At 41.7% G+C, this 9,744-nt stretch overlaps 1 pseudogene; it reads right to left on the bottom strand.

Annotated features, from left to right (window-relative positions):
* Window positions 1–6,164: 6,164 nt before the first annotated feature.
* Eif1ax-ps1 (eukaryotic translation initiation factor 1A, X-linked, pseudogene 1) lies at window positions 6,165–7,422 on the bottom strand (annotated as a pseudogene).
* Window positions 7,423–9,744: the final 2,322 nt, after the last annotated feature.

Here is a 9,744-nt window from a genome sequence, read left to right as displayed (position 1 = left end):
TTCTCACCAGAGACTATGAAAGTCAGAAGCTCCTGGGCAGATGTCATACAGACCCTAGGAGAATACAAATGCCAGCATAGGCTACTATGTCCAGCAAATTAATATACATGGAGACACCAAGATATTCCATGACAAAACCAAATTTATACAATACCTTTCCACAAATCCACCCCTACAAAGAATAATTGATGGAAAATTCCAACACAAGAAGGGAAACTACACCCTAGAAAAAGCAAGAAAGTAATCTCCCTGCAATGAAACAAAAAAGAAGAGATACACACAAACATAATTCCACCTGTAATAACAAAAATAACAGCAAACAACAAGCACTATTCCTTAATATCTCTTAACATCAATGGACTCAATTCCCCAATAAAAAGACATAGAATAACAAACTGAATACATAAAGAGAACACACCATTTGCTGCACACAGGAAATACACCTCAGTGAAAAGATAGATATTACCTCAGAGTAAAAGGGTGGAAAACAATTCTCCAAGCAAAATGGTCAGAAGAAATATGCTGTAGTAGCCATTCTAATATTGAAGAAAATCAACTTTCAACCAAAAGTTATCAAAAAATTAAGGAAGGATACATCATAGTCATCAAAGAAAAATCCACAAAGATGAACTCTCAATCCTAAATATCTATGCTCCAAATGCAAGGGCACCTACATTTATAAAAGAAACCTTACTCAGGTTCAAAACACATATTGCACCTCACACAGTAATAGTAAGAGATTTCAACACCCCACTCTCATCAATGGACAGACCATGGAATCAGAAACTAAACAGAGACATAGAGAAACTAACAGAAGTTATGAATCAAATGGATTTAACAGATATTTATAGAACATTTTGTCCTAAAACAAAAGAATATACCACCTTTCAGCACCTCATAATACCTTCTCTAAAATTGACCATATAATGCATCACAAAACAGGCCTCAAGAGATACAAGAAGATAGAAATAATCGCGTGCATTCTATCAGATCACCACAGACTAAGATTGGTCTTCAATAATAACAAAAATGACAGAAAGCCCACATATACATGGAAGTTGAACAACATTCTACTCAATGATAACTTGGTCAAGGAAGAAATAAAGAAAGAAATTAAAGACATTTTTTAATTTAATGAGAATGAAGGCACAACATACCCAATCCCATGAGACACAATGAAAGCAGTGCTAAGAGGAAAACTCATAGCTCTGAGTGCCTCCAAAAGGAAACCTGAGAGTTTTCGGCTTGACACTAGCAGCTTGATGACATACCTAAAAGCTCTAAAACACAAAGAAGCAAATATACCTGAGAGGAGTAGACTGCAGGAAATAATAAAAGTCAGGGTTGAAATCAACCAAGTAAAAACAAAAAGCATTATACAAAGAATCAACACAACCAGGAGCTGGTTCTTTGACAGAATCAATAAGATAGATAGACCCTTAGTCAGACTAACCAGAGGACACAGAGAGTGTATCCAAAATTAACAAAACCAGAAATGAAAAGGAAGACATAACCACAGAGTCTAAGAAAATTCAAAAAATCATCAGATCCTACTACAAAAGCCCATATTCAACAAAACTGGAAAATTTGGGGGAAATGGACAATTTTCTAGAGAGATAATATCTACCAAAGTTAAATCAGGATCAGATAAACCATCTAAACAGTCATATAATTCCTAAAGAAATAGAAGCAGTTATTAAAAGTCTCCCAATAAAAAAAAAGCCCAGGTGTGTTTAGTACAGAATTCTATCAGACGTTCATTGAAGGCCTAGTACCAATACTGTCCAATCTAATCCACAAAATAGAAAGAGAAGGAACACTACCCAATTTCTTTCACAAAGCCACAATTGCACTTACACCTAAACCACACAAAGACCCAACAAAGCAAGAACTTCAGACCAATTTCCCTTATGAATATTGAAGCAAAAATACTCAATAGAATTTGCACAAACATCATCCAAGAACACATCAAAATGATCATCCATCAGGATTTAGTAGGCTTCATTCCAGGGGTGCAGGGATGGTTAAATATACAGAAATCAGTGGATGTAATCCACTATGTAAACAAACTCAAAGAAAAAAAAAACATATGATCATTTCATTAGATGCTGAGAAAGAATCTGACAAAATTTGACACCCCTTCAGGTTAAAAGTCTTGGAAAGATCAGGAATTCAAGGCCCATAATCATAGTAAAAGTAGTATACAGCAAACTAGTAGCTAACATTAACTAAATGGAGAGAAACTTGAAGCAATCACACTAAAATCAGGGACTAGAAAAGGCTGCCCACTCTCTCCCTACTTATTCAATATAGTACTTGAAGTCCTAGCCAGAGGAATCAGACAACAGAAGGAGGTCAAAAAGATACAAATTAGAAAGGAAGAAGTCAAAATATCACTATTTGCAGATGATATGATGGTATACTTAAGTGACTCCAAAAATTCCACCAGAGAAAGCTTAGGCCTGATTAAAAAAAAAAAACTTCAGCCAAGTGGCTGGATATAAAATTAACTCAAACAAATCAGTAGCCTTCCTCTAGTCAAAGGATAAACAGGCTGAGAATGAAATTAGGGGAATGATACTCTTCACAATAGTCCCAAACAACATAAAATACCTTGGTGTGACTCTATCCAAGCAAATGAAATATCTGTATGACAAGAACTTCAAGTCTCTGAAGAGAGAAATTGAAGAAGATCTTAGAAGATGGAAAGACCTCCCATGCTCATGGATTGGTAGGATAAATACAGTAAAAATGGCCATTTTGCAAAATGCAATCTACAGATCCAATGCAATCCCCATCAAAATTCCAACTGAATTCTTCATAGAGTTAAAAATAGAAATTTGCAAATTTATTTGGAATAACAAAAAACCCAGGATACTGAAAACTATCCTCAACAATAAAAGAACTTCTGGGGAAATTACCATCTCTGACCTCAAGCTGTAGTATAGAGCAATAGTGATAAAAACGGTATGGTATTGGAACAGAGAGAAGCAGGTAGATCAGTGGAATAGTATTGAAGACCCAGAAATGAACCCACACACCTATGGTCACTTGATCTTTGCAAAGGAGCTAGAACAATCCAGTGGAAAAAAGATAGCATTTTCAACAAATGGTGCTTATTGAACTGGAGGTCAACATGTAGAAGAATGCAAATTGACCCATTTTTTTTATTAACTTGAGTATTTCTTATTTACATTTCGAATGTTATTCCCTTTCCCAGTTTCCGGGCAAACATCCCCTAATCCCTCCACCTCCCCTTCTTTATGGGTGTTCCCCATCCCACCCTCCTCCCATTGCCGCCCTCCCCCCAACAATCACGTTCACTGGGGGTTCAGTCTTAGCAGGACCAAGGGCTTCCCCTTCCACTGGTGATCTTACTAGGATATTCATTGCTACCTATGAGGTCAGAGTCCAGGGTCAGTCCATGTATAGTCTTTAGGTAGTGGCTTAGTCCCTGGAAGCTCTGGTTGCTTGGCATTGTTGTTCATAAGGGGTCTCGAGCCCCTTCAAGCTCTTCCAGTTCTTTCTCTGATTCCTTCAACGGGGGTCCCATTCTCAGTTCAGTGGTTTGCTGCTGGCATTTGCCTCTGTATTTGCTGTATTCTGGCTGTATCTCTCAGGAGAGATCTACATCCGGCTCCTGTCGGTCTGCACTTCTTTGCTTCATCCATCTTGTCTAATTGGGTAAATTGACCCATTCTTATTGCTCTGTACAATGCTTAAGTCCAAGTGGATCAAGGACCTCCACATAAAACCAGATACACTCAAACTAATAGAAGACAAAGTAGGGAAGAGTCTTGAACATATGGGCACTGGGGAAAATTTCCTGAACCAAACACCAATGGCTTATGTTCTAAAATCAAGAATTGACATATGATACCTCATAAAACTGCAAAACTTCTGTAAGGCAAAGGACACTGTCATTAGGACAAAATGGTAACCAACCTATTGGGAAAAGATCTTTACCAATCCTACACCTGATAGAGGGCTAATATCCAAAATATACAAAGAACTCAAGAAGTTAGACTCCAGAAAGTCAAATCACCCTATTAAAATTGGGATACAGAGCTAACAAAGGCTTCTCAGCAGAGGAATATTGAGTGGCTGAGAAATACCAAAAGAAATGTTCAGCATTCTTAGTTACCATGGAAATGCAAATCAAAACAACCCTGAGATTCTACCTCATACCAGTCAGAATTGCTAAGAGCAAAAACTCGGGTGACAGCAAATGCTGGCGAGGATGTGGGGAAAGAGGAACACTCCTCCATTGTTGGCGGGATTGCAAGCTGGTACAACTACTGTGGAAATCAGTCTGGAGTTTCCTCAGAAAATTGGACATTGCACTACCTGAGGACCCAGCTATTCCAAAAGATGCTCCAACATACAACAAAAACACATGCTCCACTATGTTCATAGAAGCCTTATTTATAATAGCCAGAAGCCAGAAAGAACCCAGATACCCTTCAACAGAGGAATGGATACAGAAAATGTGGTACATCTACATAATGGTGTACTACTTGGCTGTCAAAAACAATGACTTCATGAAATTCATAGGCAAATAGATGGAACTAGAAAGGATCCTGTGTGAGGGAACTCAATCACAAAAAGCACACATGGTATGCACTCACTGATAAGTGAATATTAGCCCAAATGCTCAAATTACTCAAGATACAATTCACACATCACGTGAAGCTCAAGAAGAAGGAAGACAAAAGTATGGATGCTTCATTTCTTCTTAGAAAGGGGAACAAAAATATTCATAGGAGTAGATATTGACAAAGTGTGGAGCATAGACTGAAGGAATGGCCATTCAGTGCCTGCTCAACTTGGGATCCAGCCCATATACATATAGCCACCAAACCCAGACATCATTGCTGACACCAAGAAGTGCATGCTGACAGGGGCTGAATACATTTGTCTCCTAAGAGGCTCTGCCAGAGCATGACAAATACAGAGACTCTTAGCCAACCATTGAACTGAGAACTGGGTCCCCATTGGAGGAGTTAGAGAAAGGATTGAAAGAGCTGCAGGGTCTTGCAGTCCCATAAGAACAATGCCAACCCACCAGAGCTCCCAGGCACTAAACCACTACCCAAAGACTACGCCTGGACAGACCCATGTGTCCAGCTGTATATTTATCAGAGGATGGCCTTTTTGGGCACCAATGGAAGGAGAAGCCCTTGATCCTGCCAAGGCTGGATTCCCTGTGTAGGGGAATATCAGGGTGGGTAGGCAGGAATGGGGAGTGATTGGGGAGGGGTAACACTGTTACAGGAGAAGGGAGAGGGAATGGGGTATGGGGCTTATGGATGGGAAAGCGGGAAAGATAATAACATTTGAAATGTAAATAAAATTATCCAATAAACATAAATTAAAAAATAAAAACAGCCTTATATTGAGAGCTCAAAAACATTCACATTAAAAACCAATTTCTAAAAACATTTTGGAGCCAAGTGGTGGTGGTGGTTCACACCTTTAATACCAGTACTTGGGAGGCAGAGGCAAGCTGGCTTGTGTGAATTTGAGGCCAGCTTGGTGTACAGAGTGAGTTCCATCACAACTAGGGCCACACACATTAACCCTGTGTCAACACTCCCCCTCCCCAAACAAACAAACCCTAAAGTCAGTTTGGAAGTGCCTTTCCTCCTCCAGTAAGCTGATGACTGCAAAATAAATCATGAAAAAATGTACATGGTACCAAAGCTAGTATAAAAATAGTACATAGTTACATATGGAAAGCAGACCTATCATTTTTGCCTTTCAATAGATTTCTGCCAGGTATGGTGGTATATACATATGCACTCAGCACCTAAGAGGTCAATAGGAGAATCAGCAAGTTTCAAGGCCCACCAGTATCACAGTGAACTCTCAGCTAGCCTCACATACAGAGTTAGACTCTTGTCTCAAAATATAACAAAAGAAAATGCAGATTCCTGCCTCCATTTGTATCAAAATCTCTGGGCAACTGAAATATATACAAAGACTGTACAGTCAACAGCTATGCAAAGGCAAGACTTAATCATAATTTATACTGAGTACAAGGCAAATGGTTTACTCAAACATCCATTTACTTACTGGAAGTGGTCAATGTAGGAAAGGCTTCTTTTTTTTTTCTTAAATGGTCTTCTTAAGGACCATTAAATCAAATCAGACAAAATGGTGACAGTGAAAACTTTTCTTTGAGGTCTATGGCCAGATTCCAAACCTGAAGAACAATCTTCAGGAAGACTGGAATGTAAAATATCGAGTTCATTTTAGATATCATCGATGTCTTCATCATAACCCTCTAAGTCATCAAATGAATTTCATCATCATCTCCAGGACCAAATGTATCAGTTTCTTTGATTTTAGCATGCTCCGGAAGCTCACCGTATGCCTTGAGACTTCTGCTTCATCTGCTTGTATTTTGAAATGACATCGGCTTTGTTGTACTGGTAATCTCGGAGGGCTACCAATATGATATCTGAGGTGTTTATCCAAACCTTTTTTTTTTCAGTTTCCCTCTGATGTGGCATATTCTCCTTGCACCATCGAAACACACGGCTTCTTTTTTTTTTCAGTTTTTATTTTTTTTATTTTTATTTTTTTATTAACTTGAGTATTTCTTATATACATTTCGAGTGTTATTCCCTTTCCCGGTTTCCGGGCAAACATCCCCCTCCCCCCTCCTCTTCCTTATGGGTGTTCCCCTCCCAACCCTCCCCCCATTGCCGCCCTCCCCCCAACAGTCTAGTTCACTGGGGGTTCAGTCTTAGCAGGACCCAGGGCTTCCCCTTCCACTGGTGCTCTTACTAGGATATTCATTGCTATCTATGAGGTCAGAGTCCAGGGTCAGTCCATGTATAGTCTTTAGGTAGTGGCTTAGTCCCTGGAAGCTCTGGTTGCTTGGCATTGTTGTACATATGGGGTCTCGAGCCTCTTCAAGCTCTTCCAGTTCTTTCTCTGATTCCTTCAACGGGGGTCCTATTCTCAGTTCAGTGGTTTGCTGCTGGCATTCGCCTCTGTATTTGCTGTATTCTGGCTGTCTCTCAGGAGCGATCTACATCCGGCTCCTGTCGGCCTGCACTTCTTTGCTTCATCCATCTTGTCTAATTGGGTGGCTGTATATGTATGGGCCACATGTGGGGCAGGCTCTGAATGGGTGTTCCTTCAGTCTCTGTTTTAATCTTTGCCTCTCTATTCCCTGCCAAGGGTATTCTTGTTCCCCTTTTAAAGAAGGAGTGAAGCATTCACATTTTGATCATCTGTCTTGAGTTTCATTTGTTCTAGGCATCTAGGGTTCTAATCGTCCGTTTCCCAACATTTGATTACCTGAGCATATTTTTGCCCATCCTCCTTGAACACAAGCTCTCGCTTTTCAGATTCAATCTCATTCTTCCCTGTACGCTGGTTTTTACCTCCTTTTCCATTATTCGTGGGCATGGCAGCAAAGACCGACTGGCAGCGTGCAGGACCATGCTTGGGCTGGCAGCAGGAATGGCGGTGGGAAATACTATTTTAATTTTTGAGATGGTTGCTTTTCTCAATTAGTGTGTATAGGAAATTTCCCAAGGAAAAGATTGTTTAATCGTGTGTGTAGAATATCTTTACCCAACAGAAAGATTGTATTGAAGTATTTTTTTCAGAAGTCTTATTCACATAAGATACAATTTTGAGTGCTTTATAAACACTTAAAACATAAGCAAGTGAAGATTTAGGTTTATAATCATATAAATATTACATAGCAAAAGTGTAAATAAATTAATGCTTTTTCAGGCTTTCCCTGACTGAGGGAAACCTGATATGATGACATGACTTGTGACCCTGCACCTAAAAGGTCTGGGCACGAGGGGCAGGAGTTGACCGTGTTTCTAGAAACTGGTTTTTAATGCCAATTTTGAAGTAGTGTCTCAAAAAACAAAGCTAATGAAAAGATGATTTCTTATTTCTGAATCAGAGAGCTATAGCTGGAAAAATAGCATGTTGAAGAGGATATTATATTCTGATTTTACGTTAGGGACAAGTTCACTACTTAGACAGTCTGGGGAGGGTCTAGGGGAATCCCATTCTCTTTCTACTGCGAAGTTAGGTTTGTCCTTATTTAGGAGTTGTAAGACTAAGACTAGGAGCTGAGCTAGTCGGAGTTCACTAGACACGCCGAAATCATGCGAGTTCAAAACCAAGATCCATCTTGCAGCTCGTGGACTCATGAAAGTCATGCACAAAGGAACCATGTGCCTTCACATGGTTTCACAAACAAGGAGATCGTCTCTAATTATTTCTTATATGGAGCCATCTCTCCAGCCCTCTAATTATTTCTAAACTGCGACTTCATCTCCTAGGTCATTTTGAGGCAAACTGCCTCAAAATCCGAGGTACCATGAAGACGTAGTGGTGCAGTGTTTATTTCTTATTCTGTGGAGTTCCTGGGTGTTTATCTTGGCAGACTGCATCTGAGAACAAGGATGCAAGTAACCTTGAAGCGTCAGCTGAGCCCTTGCCTTCCTTAGTAATTAGACCTCTTACTGGAAAGGTGTTTTGCCAGCTGGACATAGCATAAACCTAGGATCCCAGGACTGAGAGATTTGTCATTGAATAGTAGCCAGGGCTATATAAGGCACTGTCTTAAAAACAACAATGAAAACTTATTTTTGCTAAATCTGCAGTGTATATAGATTACTTTAGGAGCAGTGTTTTAATTCTGCAAAGGTGAAACAGCTCAAAACTTGATTTTCTACTTCTGTAACAAACAAGATTTGAAATGTTTTTAGAAATTAGACATGGAAGTCCCACACCCGCGGATCCCGGCCTGCAGCAGCTCTCTGCTCCCAGACCCGGTGAGAGAGAGACCCAACCGCCTGGCCAGGTGGGCACTCCTGAGGCTGCAGAGCGGAAGAGACCACCAACACTGCTCACCCCTGCCCACATCCCTGGCCCAAGAGGAAACTGTATAAGGCCTCTGGGCTCCCGTGGGGGAGGGCCCAGGAGCGGCAGGACCCCTGCCGGAGACACCGCCGGACCCTGAAGGAAACAGACCAGATAAACAGTTCTCTGCACCCAAATCCCGTGGGAGGGAGAGCTAAACCTTCAGAGAGGCAGACAAGCCTGGGAAACCAGAAGAGACTGCTCCCTGCACACACATCTCGGACGCCAGAGGAAAAAGCCAAAGACCATCTGGAACCCTGGTGCACTGAAGCTCCCGGAAGGGGCGGCACAGGTCTTCCTGGTTGCTGCCGCTGCAGAGAGCCCCTGGGCAGCACCCCACGAGCGAACCTGAGCCTCGGGACCACAGGTAAGACCAAATTTTCTGCTGCAAGAAAGCTGCCTGGTGAGCTTGGGACACGGAAGCAGAATTTCTCTAGGAGGCACGGTCTGTGTTTACCGGAAGTCCCACACCCGCGGATCCCGGCCCACAGCAGCTCTCTGCTCCCAGACCCGGTGAGAGAGAGACCCAACCGCCTGGTCAGGTGGGCACTCCTGAGGCTGCAGAGCGGAAGAGACCACCAACACTGCTCACCCCTGCCCACATCCCTGGCCCAAGAGGAAACTGTATAAGGCCTCTGGGCTCCCGTGGGGGAGGGTCCAGGAGCGGCAGGACTTCTGCGCCTGAGACACCGCCGGAACCTGAAAGAAACAGACCGGATAAACAGTTCTCTGCACCCAAATCCCGTGGGAGGGAGAGCTAAACCTTCAGAGAGGCAGACAAGCCTGGGAAACCAGAAGAGACTGCTCCCTGCACACACATCTCGGACGCCAGAGGAAAAA

The sequence above is a fragment of the Rattus norvegicus genome, chromosome 2 (genome assembly GCF_036323735.1).
Source record: "Rattus norvegicus strain BN/NHsdMcwi chromosome 2, GRCr8, whole genome shotgun sequence".
Taxonomy (NCBI): domain Eukaryota; kingdom Metazoa; phylum Chordata; class Mammalia; order Rodentia; family Muridae; genus Rattus; species Rattus norvegicus.
Note: the sequence above shows the minus strand (reverse complement) of the source record. Positions and strands in the feature narration are given on the sequence as shown.